We start from the raw sequence: 9,319 nt of genomic DNA on the forward strand, positions 1-9,319 counted from the left end.
CAAAAAGTGTCAAACAGCGCCCTTTGCTGTCAGGCAAGAGCAGAAACCATAAAAAGCTTACAGCACCTGGTATTCCCAGGCGGTCTCCCATCCAAGTACTAACCAGGCCCGCCCCTACTTAGCTTCCGAGATCGGGCGTTTTCAGGGTAGTATGGCCGTAAGCTGCCAGGTGAACTGAAAAGATCCTATTTGAAGGTGACGCAGGCCAAACTAGACTCCAGCAAAAAGTGTCAAACAGCGCCCTCTGCTGTCAGGCAAGAGCAGAAACCATATAAAGCTTACAGCACCTGGTATTCCCAGGCGGTCTCCCATCCAAGTACTAACCAGGCCCGCCCCTGCTTAGCTTCCGAGATCGGACGAGATCGGGCTTTTTCAGGATAGTATGGCCGTAAGCTGCCAGATCAACTGAAAAGATCCTATTTGAAGGCGACGCAGGCCAAACTAGACTCTGGCAAAAAGTGTCAAACAGCGCCCTTTGCTGTCAGGCAAGAGCAGAAACCATAAAAAGCTTACAGCACCTGGTATTCCCAGGCGGTCTCCCATCCAAGTACTAACCAGGCCCGCCCCTGCTTAGCTTCCGAGATCGGGCGTTTTCAGGGTAGTATGGCCGTAAGCTGCCAGGTGAACTGAAAAGATCCTATTTGAAGGTGACGCAGGCCAAACTAGACTCCAGCAAAAAGTGTCAAACAGCGCCCTCTGCTGTCAGGCAAGAGCAGAAACCATAAAAAGCTTACAGCACCTGGTATTCCCAGGCGGTCTCCCATCCAAGTACTAACCAGGCCAGCCCCTGCTTACCTTCCGAGATCGGACGAGATCAGGCGTTTTAAGGGTAGTATGTCCGTAAGCTGCCAGGTCAACTGAAAAGATCCTATTTGAAGGTGACGCAGGCCAAACTAGACTCCAGCAAAAAGTGTCAAACAGCGCCCTCTGCTGTCAGGCAAGAGCAGAAACCATAAAAAGCTTACAGCACCTGGTATTCCCAGACGGTCTCCCATCCAAGTACTAACCAGGCCCGCCCCTGCTTAGCGTCCGAGATCGGGCGTTTTAAGGGTAGTTTGGCCGTAAGCTGCCAGGTCAACTGAAAAGATCCTATTTGAAGGCGACGCAGGCCAAACTAGACTCCAGCAAAAAGTGTCAAACAGCGCCCTCTGCTGTCAGGCATGAGCAGAAACCATAAAAGGCTTACAGCACCTGGTATTCCCAGGCGGTCTCCCATCCACGTACTAACCAGGCCCGCCCCTGCTTAGCTTCCGAGATCGGACAAGATCGGGCTTTTTCAGGATAGTATGGCCGTAAGCTGCAAGATCAACTGAAAAGATCCTATTTGAAGGCGACGCAGGCCAAACTAGACTCTGGCAAAAAGTGTCAAACAGCGCCCTTTGCTGTCAGGCAAGAGCAGAAACCATAAAAAGCTTACAGCACCTGGTATTCCCAGGCGGTCTCCCATCCAAGTACTAACCAGGCCCGCCCCTGCTTAGCTTCCGAGATCGGGCGATTTCAGGGTAGTATGGCCGTAAGCTGCCAGGTGAACTGAAAAGATCCTATTTGAAGGTGACGCAGGCCAAACTAGACTCCAGCAAAAAGTGTCAAACATCACCCTCTGCTGTCAGGCAAGAGCAGAAACCATAAAAAGCTTACAGCACCTGGTATTCCCAGGCGGTCTCCCATCCAAGTACTATCCAGGCCCGACCCTGCTTAGTTTCCGAGATCAGACGAGATCGGGCGTTTTCAGGGTAGTATGGCCATAAGCTGCCAGGTCAACTGAAAAGATCCTATTTGAAGGTGACGCAGGCCAAACTAGACTCTGGCAAAAAGTGTCAAACAGCGCCCTTTGCTGTCAGGCAAGAGCAGAAACCATAAAAAGCTTACAGCTCCTGGTATTCCCAGGCGGTCTCCCATCCAAGTACTAACCAGGCCCGCCCCTGCTTAGCGTCCGAGATCGGGCGTTTTCAGGGTAGTATGGCCGTAAGCTGCCAGATCAACTGAAAAGATCCTATTTGAAGGTGACGCAGGCCAAACTAGACTCCAGCAAAAAGTGTCAAACAGCGCCCTCTGCTGTCAGGCAAGAGCAGAAACCATATAAAGCTTACAGCACCTGGTATTTCCAGGCGGTCTCCCATCCAAGTACTAACCAGGCCCGCCCCTGCTTAGCTTCCGAGATCGGACGAGATCGGGCTTTTTCAGGATAGTATGGCCGTAAGCTGCCAGATCAACTGAAAAGATCCTATTTGAAGGCGACGCAGGCCAAACTAGACTCTGGCAAAAAGTGTCAAACAGCGCCCTTTGCTGTCAGGCAAGAGCAGAAACCATAAAAAGCTTACAGCACCTGGTATTCCCAGGCGGTCTCCCATCCAAGTACTAACCAGGCCCGCCCCTGCTTAGCTTCCGAGATCGGGCTTTTTCAGGGTAGTATGGCCGTAAGCTGCCAGGTGAACTGAAAAGATCCTATTTGAAGGTGACGCAGGCCAAACTAGACTCCAGCAAAAAGTGTCAAACAGCGCCCTCTGCTGTCAGGCAAGAGCAGAAACCATAAAAGGCTTACAGCACCTGGTATTCCCAGGCGGTCTCCCATCCAAGTACTAACCAGGCCCACCCCTGTTTAGCTTACGAGATCGGACGAGATCGGGCATTTTCAGGGTAGTATGACCGTAAGCTGCCAGATCAACTGAAAAGATCCTATTTGAAGGCGACGCAGGCCAAACTAGACTCCAGCAAAAAGTGTCAAACAGCGCCCTCTGCTGTCAGGCAAGAGCCGAAACCATAAAAGGCTTACAGCACCTGGTATTCCCAGGCGGTCTCTCATCCAAGTACTAAACAGGCCCGCCCCTGCTTAGCTTCCGAGATCGGACGATATCGGGCGTTTTCAGGGTAGTATGGCCGTAAGCTGCCAGGGCAACTGAAAAGATCCTATTTGAAGGCGACGCAGGCCAAACTAGACTCCAGCAAAAAGTGTCAAACAGCGCCCTCTGCTTTCAGGCAAAAGCAGAAACCATAAAAAGCTTAGAGCACCTGGTATTCCTAGGCGGTTTCCCATCCAAGTACTAACCAGGCCCGCCCCTGCTTAGCTTCCGAGATCGGATGAGATCGGGCGTTTTCAGGGTAGTATGGCTGTAAGCTGCCAAGGCAACTGAAAAGATCCTATTTGAAGGCGACGCAGGCCAAACTAAACTCCAGCAAAAAGTGTCAAACAGCGCCCTCTGCTGTCAGGCAAGAGCAGAAACCATAAAAAGCTTACAGCACCTGGTATTCCCAGGCGGTCTCCCATCCAAGTACTAACCAGGCCAGCCCCTGCTTAGCTTCCGAGATCGGACGAGATCGGGCGTTTTCAGGGTAGTATGGCCGTAAGCTTTAAGGGCAACTGAAAAAATCTTATTTGAAGGCGACGCAGGCCAAACTAGACTCCAGCAAAAAGTGTCAAACAGCGCCCTCTGCTGTCAGGCAAGAGCAGAAACCATAAAAAGCTTACAGCACCTGGTATTCCCAGGCGGTCTCCCATCCAAGTACTAACCAGGCCCGCCCCTGCTTTGCTTCCGAGATCGGACGAGATCGGGCGTTTTCAGGGTAGTATGGCCGTAAGCTTTAAGGGCAACTGAAAAAATCTTATTTGAAGGCGACGCAGGCCAAACTAGACTCCAGCAAAAAGTGTCAAACAGCGCCCTCTGCTGTCAGGCAAGAGCAGAAACCATAAAAAGCTTACAGCACCTGGTATTCCCAGGCGGTCTCCCATCCAAGTACTAACCAGGCCCGCCCCTGCTTAGCTTCCGAGATCGGACGAGATCGGACGAGATCGGGCGTTTTCAGGGTAGTATGGCTGTAAACTGCCAGGTCAACTGAAAAGATCCTATTTGAAGGTGACGCAGGCCAAACTAGACTCCAGCAAAAAGTGTCAAACAGCGCCCTCTGCTGTCAGGCAAGAGCCGAAACCATAAAAGGCTTACAGCACCTGGTATTCCCAGGCGGTCTCTCATCCAAGTACTAAACAGGCCCGCCCCTGCTTAGCTTCCGAGATCGGACGATATCGGGCGTTTTCAGGGTAGTATGGCCGTAAGCTGCCAGGGCAACTGAAAAGATCCTATTTGAAGGCGACGCAGGCCAAACTAGACTCCAGCAAAAAGTGTCAAACAGCGCCCTCTGCTTTCAGGCAAAAGCAGAAACCATAAAAAGCTTAGAGCACCTGGTATTCCTAGGCGGTTTCCCATCCAAGTACTAACCAGGCCCGCCCCTGCTTAGCTTCCGAGATCGGATGAGATCGGGCGTTTTCAGGGTAGTATGGCTGTAAGCTGCCAAGGCAACTGAAAAGATCCTATTTGAAGGCGACGCAGGCCAAACTAAACTCCAGCAAAAAGTGTCAAACAGCGCCCTCTGCTGTCAGGCAAGAGCAGAAACCATAAAAAGCTTACAGCACCTGGTATTCCCAGGCGGTCTCCCATCCAAGTACTAACCAGGCCAGCCCCTGCTTAGCTTCCGAGATCGGACGAGATCGGGCGTTTTCAGGGTAGTATGGCCGTAAGCTTTAAGGGCAACTGAAAAAATCTTATTTGAAGGCGACGCAGGCCAAACTAGACTCCAGCAAAAAGTGTCAAACAGCGCCCTCTGCTGTCAGGCAAGAGCAGAAACCATAAAAAGCTTACAGCACCTGGTATTCCCAGGCGGTCTCCCATCCAAGTACTAACCAGGCCCGCCCCTGCTTTGCTTCCGAGATCGGACGAGATCGGGCGTTTTCAGGGTAGTATGGCCGTAAGCTTTAAGGGCAACTGAAAAAATCTTATTTGAAGGCGACGCAGGCCAAACTAGACTCCAGCAAAAAGTGTCAAACAGCGCCCTCTGCTGTCAGGCAAGAGCAGAAACCATAAAAAGCTTACAGCACCTGGTATTCCCAGGCGGTCTCCCATCCAAGTACTAACCAGGCCCGCCCCTGCTTAGCTTCCGAGATCGGACGAGATCGGACGAGATCGGGCGTTTTCAGGGTAGTATGGCTGTAAACTGCCAGGTCAACTGAAAAGATCCTATTTGAAGGTGACGCAGGCCAAACTAGACTCTGACAAAAAGTGTCAAACAGCGCCCTTTGCTGTCAGGCAAGAGCAGAAACCATAAAAAGCTTACAGCACCTGGTATTCCCAGGCGGTCTCCCATCCAAGTACTAACCAGGCCCGCCCCTGCTTAGCTTCCGAGATCGGACGAGATCGGGCGTTTTCAGGGTAGTATGGCCGTAAGCTGCCAGGTCAACTGAAAAGATCCTATTTGAAGGCGACGCAGGCCAAACTAGACTCTGGCAAAAATTGTCAAACAGCGCCCTTTGCTGTCAGGCAAGAGCAGAAACCATAAAAAGCTTACAGCACCTGGTATTCCCAGGCGGTCTCCCATCCAAGTACTAACCAGGCCCGCCCCTTCTTAGCTTCCGAGATCGGGCGTTTTCAGGGTAGTATGGCCGTAAGCTGCCAGGTGAACTGAAAAGATCCTATTTGAAGGTGACGCAGGCCAAACTAGACTCCAGCAAAAAGTGTCAAACAGCGCCCTCTGCTGTCAGGCAAGAGCAGAAACCATAAAAAGCTTACAGCACCTGGTATTCCCAGGCGGTCTCCCATCCAAGTACTAACCAGGCCCGCCCCTGCTTAGCTTCCGAGATCGGACGAGATCAGGCGTTTTAAGGGTAGTATGGCCGTAAGCTGCCAGGTCCCCTGAAAAGATCCTATTTGAAGGTGACGCAGGCCAAACTAGACTCCAGCAAAAAGTGTCAAACAGCGCCCTCTGCTGTCAGGCAAGAGCAGAAACCATAAAAAGCTTACAGCACCTGGTATTCCCAGGCGGTCTCCCATCCAAGTACTAACCAGGCCCGCCCCTGCTTAGTTTCCGAGATCAGACAAGATCGGGCGTTTTCAGGGTAGTATGGCCGTAAGCTGCCAGGTCAACTGAAAAGATCCTATTTGAAGGTGACGCAGGCCAAACTAGACTCTGGCAAAAAGTGTCAAACAGCGCCCTTTGCTGTCAGGCAAGAGCAGAAACCATAAAAAGCTTATAGCACCTGGTATTCCCAGGAGGTCTCCCATCCAAGTATTAACCAGGCCCGCCCCTGCTTAGCTTCCGAGATCGGGCGTTTTCAGGGTAGTATGGCCGTAAGCTGCCAGGTCAACTGAAAAGATCCTATTTGAAGGCGACGCAGGCCAAACTAGACTCCAGCAAAAAGTGTCAAACAGCGCCCTCTGCTGTCAGGCATGAGCAGAAACCATAAAAGGCTTACAGCACCTGGTATTCCCAGGCGGTCTCCCATCCAAGTACTAACCAGGCCCACCCCTGTTTAGCTTACGAGATCGGACGAGATCGGGCGTTTTCAGGGTAGTATGACCGTAAGCTGCCAGATCAACTGAAAAGATCCTATTTGAAGGCGACGCAGGCCAAACTAGACTCCAGCAAAAAGTGTCAAACAGCGCCCTCTGCTATCAGGCAAGAGCAGAAACCATATAAATCTTACAGCACCTGGTATTCCCAGGCGGTCTCCCATCCAAGTACTAACCAGGCCCGCCCCTGCTTAGCTTCCGAGATCAGGCTTTTTCAGGATAGTATGGCCGTAAGCTGCAAGATCAACTGAAAAGATCCTATTTGAAGGCGACGCAGGCCAAACTAGACTCTGGCAAAAAGTGTCAAACAGCGCCCTTTGCTGTCAGGCAAGAGCAGAAACCATCAAAAGCTTACAGCACCTGGTATTCCCAGGCGGTCTCCCATCCAAGTACTAACCAGGCCCGCCCCTGCTTAGCTTCCGAGATCGGACGAGATCAGGCGTTTTAAGGGTAGTATGGCCGTAAGCTGCCAGGTCAACTGAAAAGATCCTATTTGAAGGTGACGCAGGCCAAACTAGACTCCAGCAAAAAGTGTCAAACAGCGCCCTCTGCTGTCAGGCAAGAGCAGAAACCATAAAAAGCTTACAGCACCTGGTATTCCCAGGCGGTCTCCCATCCAAGTACTAACCAGGCCAGCCCCTGCTTACCTTCCGAGATCGGACGAGATCAGGCGTTTTAAGGGTAGTATGTCCGTAAGCTGCCAGGTCAACTGAAAAGATCCTATTTGAAGGTGACGCAGGCCAAACTAGACTCCAGCAAAAAGTGTCAAACAGCGCCCTCTGCTGTCAGGCAAGAGCAGAAACCATAAAAAGCTTTCAGCACCTGGTATTCCCAGGCGGTCTCCCATCCAAGTACTAACCAGGCCCGCCCCTGCTTAGCTTCCGAGATCTGACGAGATCGGGCGTTTTCAGGGTAGTATGGCCGTAAGCTGCCAGGTCAACTGAAAAGATCCTATTTGAAGGTGACGCAGGCCAAACTAGACTCTGGCAAAAAGTGTCAAACAGCGCCCTTTGCTGTCAGGCAAGAGCAGAAACCATAAAAAGCTTACAGCACCTGGTATTCCCAGACGGTCTCCCATCCAAGTACTAACCAGGCCCGCCCCTGCTTAGCGTCCGAGATCGGGCGTTTTCAGGGTAGTTTGGCCGTAAGCTGCCAGGTCAACTGAAAAGATCCTATTTGAAGGCGACGCAGGCCAAACTAGACTCCAGCAAAAAGTGTCAAACAGCGCCCTCTGCTGTCAGGCATGAGCAGAAACCATAAAAGGCTTACAGCACCTGGTATTCCCAGGCGGTCTCCCATCCAAGTACTAACCAGGCCCGCCCCTGCTTAGCTTCCGAGATCGGACGAGATTGGGCTTTTTCAGGATAGTATGGCCGTAAGCTGCAAGATCAACTGAAAAGATCCTATTTGAAGGCGACGCAGGCCAAACTAGACTCTGGCAAAAAGTGTCAAACAGCGCCCTTTGCTGTCAGGCAAGAGCAGAAACCATAAAAAGCTTACAGCACCTGGTATTCCCAGGCTGTCTCCCATCCAAGTACTAACCAGGCCCGCCCCTGCTTAGCTTCCGAGATCGGGCGATTTCAGGGTAGTATGGCCGTAAGCTGCCAGGTGAACTGAAAAGATCCTATTTGAAGGTGACGCAGGCCAAACTAGACTCCAGCAAAAAGTGTCAAACAGCGCCCTCTGCTGTCAGGCAAGAGCAGAAACCATAAAAAGCTTACAGCACCTGGTATTCCCAGGCGGTCTCCCATCCAAGTACTAACCAGGCCCTCCCCTGCTTAGCTTCCGAGATCGGACGAGATCAGGCGTTTTAAGGGTAGTATGGCCGTAAGCTGCCAGGTCCACTGAAAAGATCCTATTTGAAGGTGACGCAGGCCAAACTAGACTCCAGCAAAAAGTGTCAAACAGCGCCCTCTGCTGTCAGGCAAGAGCAGAAACCATAAAAAGCTTACAGCACCTGGTATTCCCAGGCGGTCTCCCATCCAAGTACTAACCAGGCCCGCCCCTGCTTAGTTTCCGAGATCAGACGAGATCGGGCGTTTTCAGGGTAGTATGGCCATAAGCTGCCAGGTCAACTGAAAAGATCCTATTTGAAGGTGACGCAGGCCAAACTAGACTCTGGCAAAAAGTGTCAAACAGCGCCCTTTGCTGTCAGGCAAGAGCAGAAACCATAAAAAGCTTACAGCTCCTGGTATTCCCAGGCGGTCTCCCATCCAAGTACTAACCAGGCCCGCCCCTGCTTAGCGTCCGAGATCGGGCGTTTTCAGGGTAGTATGGCCGTAAGCTGCCAGGTGAACTGAAAAGATCCTATTTGAAGGTGACGCAGGCCAAACTAGACTCCAGCAAAAAGTGTCAAACAGCGCCCTCTGCTGTCAGGCAAGAGCAGAAACCATAAAAGGCTTACAGCACCTGGTATTCCCAGGCGGTCTCCCATCCAAGTACTAACCAGGCCCACCCCTGTTTAGCTTACGAGATCGGACGAGATCGGGCATTTTCAGGGTAGTATGACCGTAAGCTGCCAGATCAACTGAAAAGATCCTATTTGAAGGCGACGCAGGCCAAACTAGACTCCAGCAAAAAGTGTCAAACAGCGCCCTCTGATGTCAGGCAAGAGCAGAAACCATAAAAGGCTTACAGCACCTGGTATTCCCAGGCGGTCTCTCATCCAAGTACTAACCAGGCCCGCCCCTGCTTAGCTTCCGAGATCGGACGATATCGGGCGTTTTCAGGGTAGTAAGGCCGTAAGCTGCCAGGGCAACTGAAAAGATCCTATTTGAAGGCGACGCAGGCCAAACTAGACTCCAGCAAAAAGTGTCAAACAGCGCCCTCTGCTTTCAGGCAAAAGCAGAAACCATAAAAAGCTTACAGCACCTGGTATTCCTAGGCGGTCTCCCATCCAAGTACTAACCAGGCCCGCCCCTGCTTAGCTTCCGAGATCGGATGAGATCGGGCGTTTTCAGGGTAGTATGGCTGTAAGCTGCCAA

General features: G+C 51.7%; 27 non-coding genes and 14 pseudogenes across 27 annotated transcripts; all 41 read right to left on the reverse strand.

The window, feature by feature from the left end:
• Positions 1 to 54: 54 nt before the first annotated feature.
• LOC131101262 (5S ribosomal RNA) lies at positions 55 to 163 on the reverse strand (annotated as a pseudogene).
• Positions 164 to 275: 112 nt separating this feature from the next.
• LOC131097838 (5S ribosomal RNA) lies at positions 276 to 394 on the reverse strand. Its single transcript, XR_009116727.1, has one exon. It is a non-coding gene; the product is annotated as a 5S ribosomal RNA (ribosomal RNA).
• Positions 395 to 506: 112 nt separating this feature from the next.
• On the reverse strand, positions 507 to 615 carry LOC131100400 (5S ribosomal RNA; annotated as a pseudogene).
• A 112-nt stretch (positions 616 to 727) lies between these two features.
• Positions 728 to 846, reverse strand: LOC131100069 (5S ribosomal RNA). The gene has a single exon (XR_009118836.1). It is a non-coding gene; the product is annotated as a 5S ribosomal RNA (ribosomal RNA).
• Positions 847 to 958: 112 nt separating this feature from the next.
• On the reverse strand, positions 959 to 1,067 carry LOC131142262 (5S ribosomal RNA; annotated as a pseudogene).
• Positions 1,068 to 1,179: 112 nt separating this feature from the next.
• LOC131100136 (5S ribosomal RNA) lies at positions 1,180 to 1,298 on the reverse strand. Its single transcript, XR_009118901.1, has one exon. It is a non-coding gene; the product is annotated as a 5S ribosomal RNA (ribosomal RNA).
• A 112-nt stretch (positions 1,299 to 1,410) lies between these two features.
• On the reverse strand, positions 1,411 to 1,519 carry LOC131101039 (5S ribosomal RNA; annotated as a pseudogene).
• A 112-nt stretch (positions 1,520 to 1,631) lies between these two features.
• Positions 1,632 to 1,750, reverse strand: LOC131143403 (5S ribosomal RNA). Its single transcript, XR_009133451.1, has one exon. It is a non-coding gene; the product is annotated as a 5S ribosomal RNA (ribosomal RNA).
• Positions 1,751 to 1,862: 112 nt separating this feature from the next.
• Positions 1,863 to 1,971, reverse strand: LOC131141686 (5S ribosomal RNA; annotated as a pseudogene).
• Positions 1,972 to 2,083: 112 nt separating this feature from the next.
• LOC131099284 (5S ribosomal RNA) lies at positions 2,084 to 2,202 on the reverse strand. The gene has a single exon (XR_009118118.1). It is a non-coding gene; the product is annotated as a 5S ribosomal RNA (ribosomal RNA).
• A 112-nt stretch (positions 2,203 to 2,314) lies between these two features.
• LOC131141180 (5S ribosomal RNA) lies at positions 2,315 to 2,423 on the reverse strand (annotated as a pseudogene).
• Positions 2,424 to 2,535: 112 nt separating this feature from the next.
• Positions 2,536 to 2,654, reverse strand: LOC131098532 (5S ribosomal RNA). The gene has a single exon (XR_009117400.1). It is a non-coding gene; the product is annotated as a 5S ribosomal RNA (ribosomal RNA).
• Positions 2,655 to 2,766: 112 nt separating this feature from the next.
• Positions 2,767 to 2,885, reverse strand: LOC131100121 (5S ribosomal RNA). Its single transcript, XR_009118887.1, has one exon. It is a non-coding gene; the product is annotated as a 5S ribosomal RNA (ribosomal RNA).
• A 112-nt stretch (positions 2,886 to 2,997) lies between these two features.
• LOC131099095 (5S ribosomal RNA) lies at positions 2,998 to 3,116 on the reverse strand. Its single transcript, XR_009117934.1, has one exon. It is a non-coding gene; the product is annotated as a 5S ribosomal RNA (ribosomal RNA).
• Positions 3,117 to 3,228: 112 nt separating this feature from the next.
• Positions 3,229 to 3,347, reverse strand: LOC131142626 (5S ribosomal RNA). The gene has a single exon (XR_009132698.1). It is a non-coding gene; the product is annotated as a 5S ribosomal RNA (ribosomal RNA).
• A 112-nt stretch (positions 3,348 to 3,459) lies between these two features.
• LOC131142715 (5S ribosomal RNA) lies at positions 3,460 to 3,578 on the reverse strand. The gene has a single exon (XR_009132784.1). It is a non-coding gene; the product is annotated as a 5S ribosomal RNA (ribosomal RNA).
• Positions 3,579 to 3,690: 112 nt separating this feature from the next.
• LOC131099709 (5S ribosomal RNA) lies at positions 3,691 to 3,819 on the reverse strand (annotated as a pseudogene).
• A 112-nt stretch (positions 3,820 to 3,931) lies between these two features.
• Positions 3,932 to 4,050, reverse strand: LOC131100122 (5S ribosomal RNA). The gene has a single exon (XR_009118888.1). It is a non-coding gene; the product is annotated as a 5S ribosomal RNA (ribosomal RNA).
• A 112-nt stretch (positions 4,051 to 4,162) lies between these two features.
• On the reverse strand, positions 4,163 to 4,281 carry LOC131099096 (5S ribosomal RNA). The gene has a single exon (XR_009117935.1). It is a non-coding gene; the product is annotated as a 5S ribosomal RNA (ribosomal RNA).
• A 112-nt stretch (positions 4,282 to 4,393) lies between these two features.
• LOC131142627 (5S ribosomal RNA) lies at positions 4,394 to 4,512 on the reverse strand. Its single transcript, XR_009132699.1, has one exon. It is a non-coding gene; the product is annotated as a 5S ribosomal RNA (ribosomal RNA).
• Positions 4,513 to 4,624: 112 nt separating this feature from the next.
• Positions 4,625 to 4,743, reverse strand: LOC131142716 (5S ribosomal RNA). Its single transcript, XR_009132785.1, has one exon. It is a non-coding gene; the product is annotated as a 5S ribosomal RNA (ribosomal RNA).
• A 112-nt stretch (positions 4,744 to 4,855) lies between these two features.
• Positions 4,856 to 4,984, reverse strand: LOC131099710 (5S ribosomal RNA; annotated as a pseudogene).
• A 112-nt stretch (positions 4,985 to 5,096) lies between these two features.
• On the reverse strand, positions 5,097 to 5,215 carry LOC131142875 (5S ribosomal RNA). The gene has a single exon (XR_009132938.1). It is a non-coding gene; the product is annotated as a 5S ribosomal RNA (ribosomal RNA).
• A 112-nt stretch (positions 5,216 to 5,327) lies between these two features.
• LOC131141239 (5S ribosomal RNA) lies at positions 5,328 to 5,436 on the reverse strand (annotated as a pseudogene).
• Positions 5,437 to 5,548: 112 nt separating this feature from the next.
• Positions 5,549 to 5,667, reverse strand: LOC131143322 (5S ribosomal RNA). The gene has a single exon (XR_009133373.1). It is a non-coding gene; the product is annotated as a 5S ribosomal RNA (ribosomal RNA).
• Positions 5,668 to 5,779: 112 nt separating this feature from the next.
• LOC131098938 (5S ribosomal RNA) lies at positions 5,780 to 5,898 on the reverse strand. The gene has a single exon (XR_009117783.1). It is a non-coding gene; the product is annotated as a 5S ribosomal RNA (ribosomal RNA).
• Positions 5,899 to 6,010: 112 nt separating this feature from the next.
• On the reverse strand, positions 6,011 to 6,119 carry LOC131142106 (5S ribosomal RNA; annotated as a pseudogene).
• Positions 6,120 to 6,231: 112 nt separating this feature from the next.
• On the reverse strand, positions 6,232 to 6,350 carry LOC131097682 (5S ribosomal RNA). The gene has a single exon (XR_009116578.1). It is a non-coding gene; the product is annotated as a 5S ribosomal RNA (ribosomal RNA).
• A 112-nt stretch (positions 6,351 to 6,462) lies between these two features.
• LOC131142481 (5S ribosomal RNA) lies at positions 6,463 to 6,571 on the reverse strand (annotated as a pseudogene).
• A 112-nt stretch (positions 6,572 to 6,683) lies between these two features.
• LOC131143323 (5S ribosomal RNA) lies at positions 6,684 to 6,802 on the reverse strand. Its single transcript, XR_009133374.1, has one exon. It is a non-coding gene; the product is annotated as a 5S ribosomal RNA (ribosomal RNA).
• A 112-nt stretch (positions 6,803 to 6,914) lies between these two features.
• Positions 6,915 to 7,033, reverse strand: LOC131100070 (5S ribosomal RNA). Its single transcript, XR_009118837.1, has one exon. It is a non-coding gene; the product is annotated as a 5S ribosomal RNA (ribosomal RNA).
• A 112-nt stretch (positions 7,034 to 7,145) lies between these two features.
• LOC131097170 (5S ribosomal RNA) lies at positions 7,146 to 7,264 on the reverse strand. The gene has a single exon (XR_009116082.1). It is a non-coding gene; the product is annotated as a 5S ribosomal RNA (ribosomal RNA).
• Positions 7,265 to 7,376: 112 nt separating this feature from the next.
• Positions 7,377 to 7,485, reverse strand: LOC131142005 (5S ribosomal RNA; annotated as a pseudogene).
• Positions 7,486 to 7,597: 112 nt separating this feature from the next.
• LOC131099588 (5S ribosomal RNA) lies at positions 7,598 to 7,716 on the reverse strand. Its single transcript, XR_009118413.1, has one exon. It is a non-coding gene; the product is annotated as a 5S ribosomal RNA (ribosomal RNA).
• Positions 7,717 to 7,828: 112 nt separating this feature from the next.
• Positions 7,829 to 7,937, reverse strand: LOC131142217 (5S ribosomal RNA; annotated as a pseudogene).
• A 112-nt stretch (positions 7,938 to 8,049) lies between these two features.
• On the reverse strand, positions 8,050 to 8,168 carry LOC131142999 (5S ribosomal RNA). The gene has a single exon (XR_009133056.1). It is a non-coding gene; the product is annotated as a 5S ribosomal RNA (ribosomal RNA).
• Positions 8,169 to 8,280: 112 nt separating this feature from the next.
• On the reverse strand, positions 8,281 to 8,399 carry LOC131098083 (5S ribosomal RNA). Its single transcript, XR_009116964.1, has one exon. It is a non-coding gene; the product is annotated as a 5S ribosomal RNA (ribosomal RNA).
• Positions 8,400 to 8,511: 112 nt separating this feature from the next.
• LOC131141687 (5S ribosomal RNA) lies at positions 8,512 to 8,620 on the reverse strand (annotated as a pseudogene).
• A 112-nt stretch (positions 8,621 to 8,732) lies between these two features.
• On the reverse strand, positions 8,733 to 8,851 carry LOC131098533 (5S ribosomal RNA). Its single transcript, XR_009117401.1, has one exon. It is a non-coding gene; the product is annotated as a 5S ribosomal RNA (ribosomal RNA).
• A 112-nt stretch (positions 8,852 to 8,963) lies between these two features.
• On the reverse strand, positions 8,964 to 9,082 carry LOC131100163 (5S ribosomal RNA). Its single transcript, XR_009118927.1, has one exon. It is a non-coding gene; the product is annotated as a 5S ribosomal RNA (ribosomal RNA).
• A 112-nt stretch (positions 9,083 to 9,194) lies between these two features.
• Positions 9,195 to 9,313, reverse strand: LOC131101014 (5S ribosomal RNA). The gene has a single exon (XR_009119151.1). It is a non-coding gene; the product is annotated as a 5S ribosomal RNA (ribosomal RNA).
• Positions 9,314 to 9,319: the final 6 nt, after the last annotated feature.

This window comes from Doryrhamphus excisus, chromosome 13, assembly GCF_030265055.1.
Source record: "Doryrhamphus excisus isolate RoL2022-K1 chromosome 13, RoL_Dexc_1.0, whole genome shotgun sequence".
NCBI lineage: Eukaryota > Metazoa > Chordata > Actinopteri > Syngnathiformes > Syngnathidae > Doryrhamphus > Doryrhamphus excisus.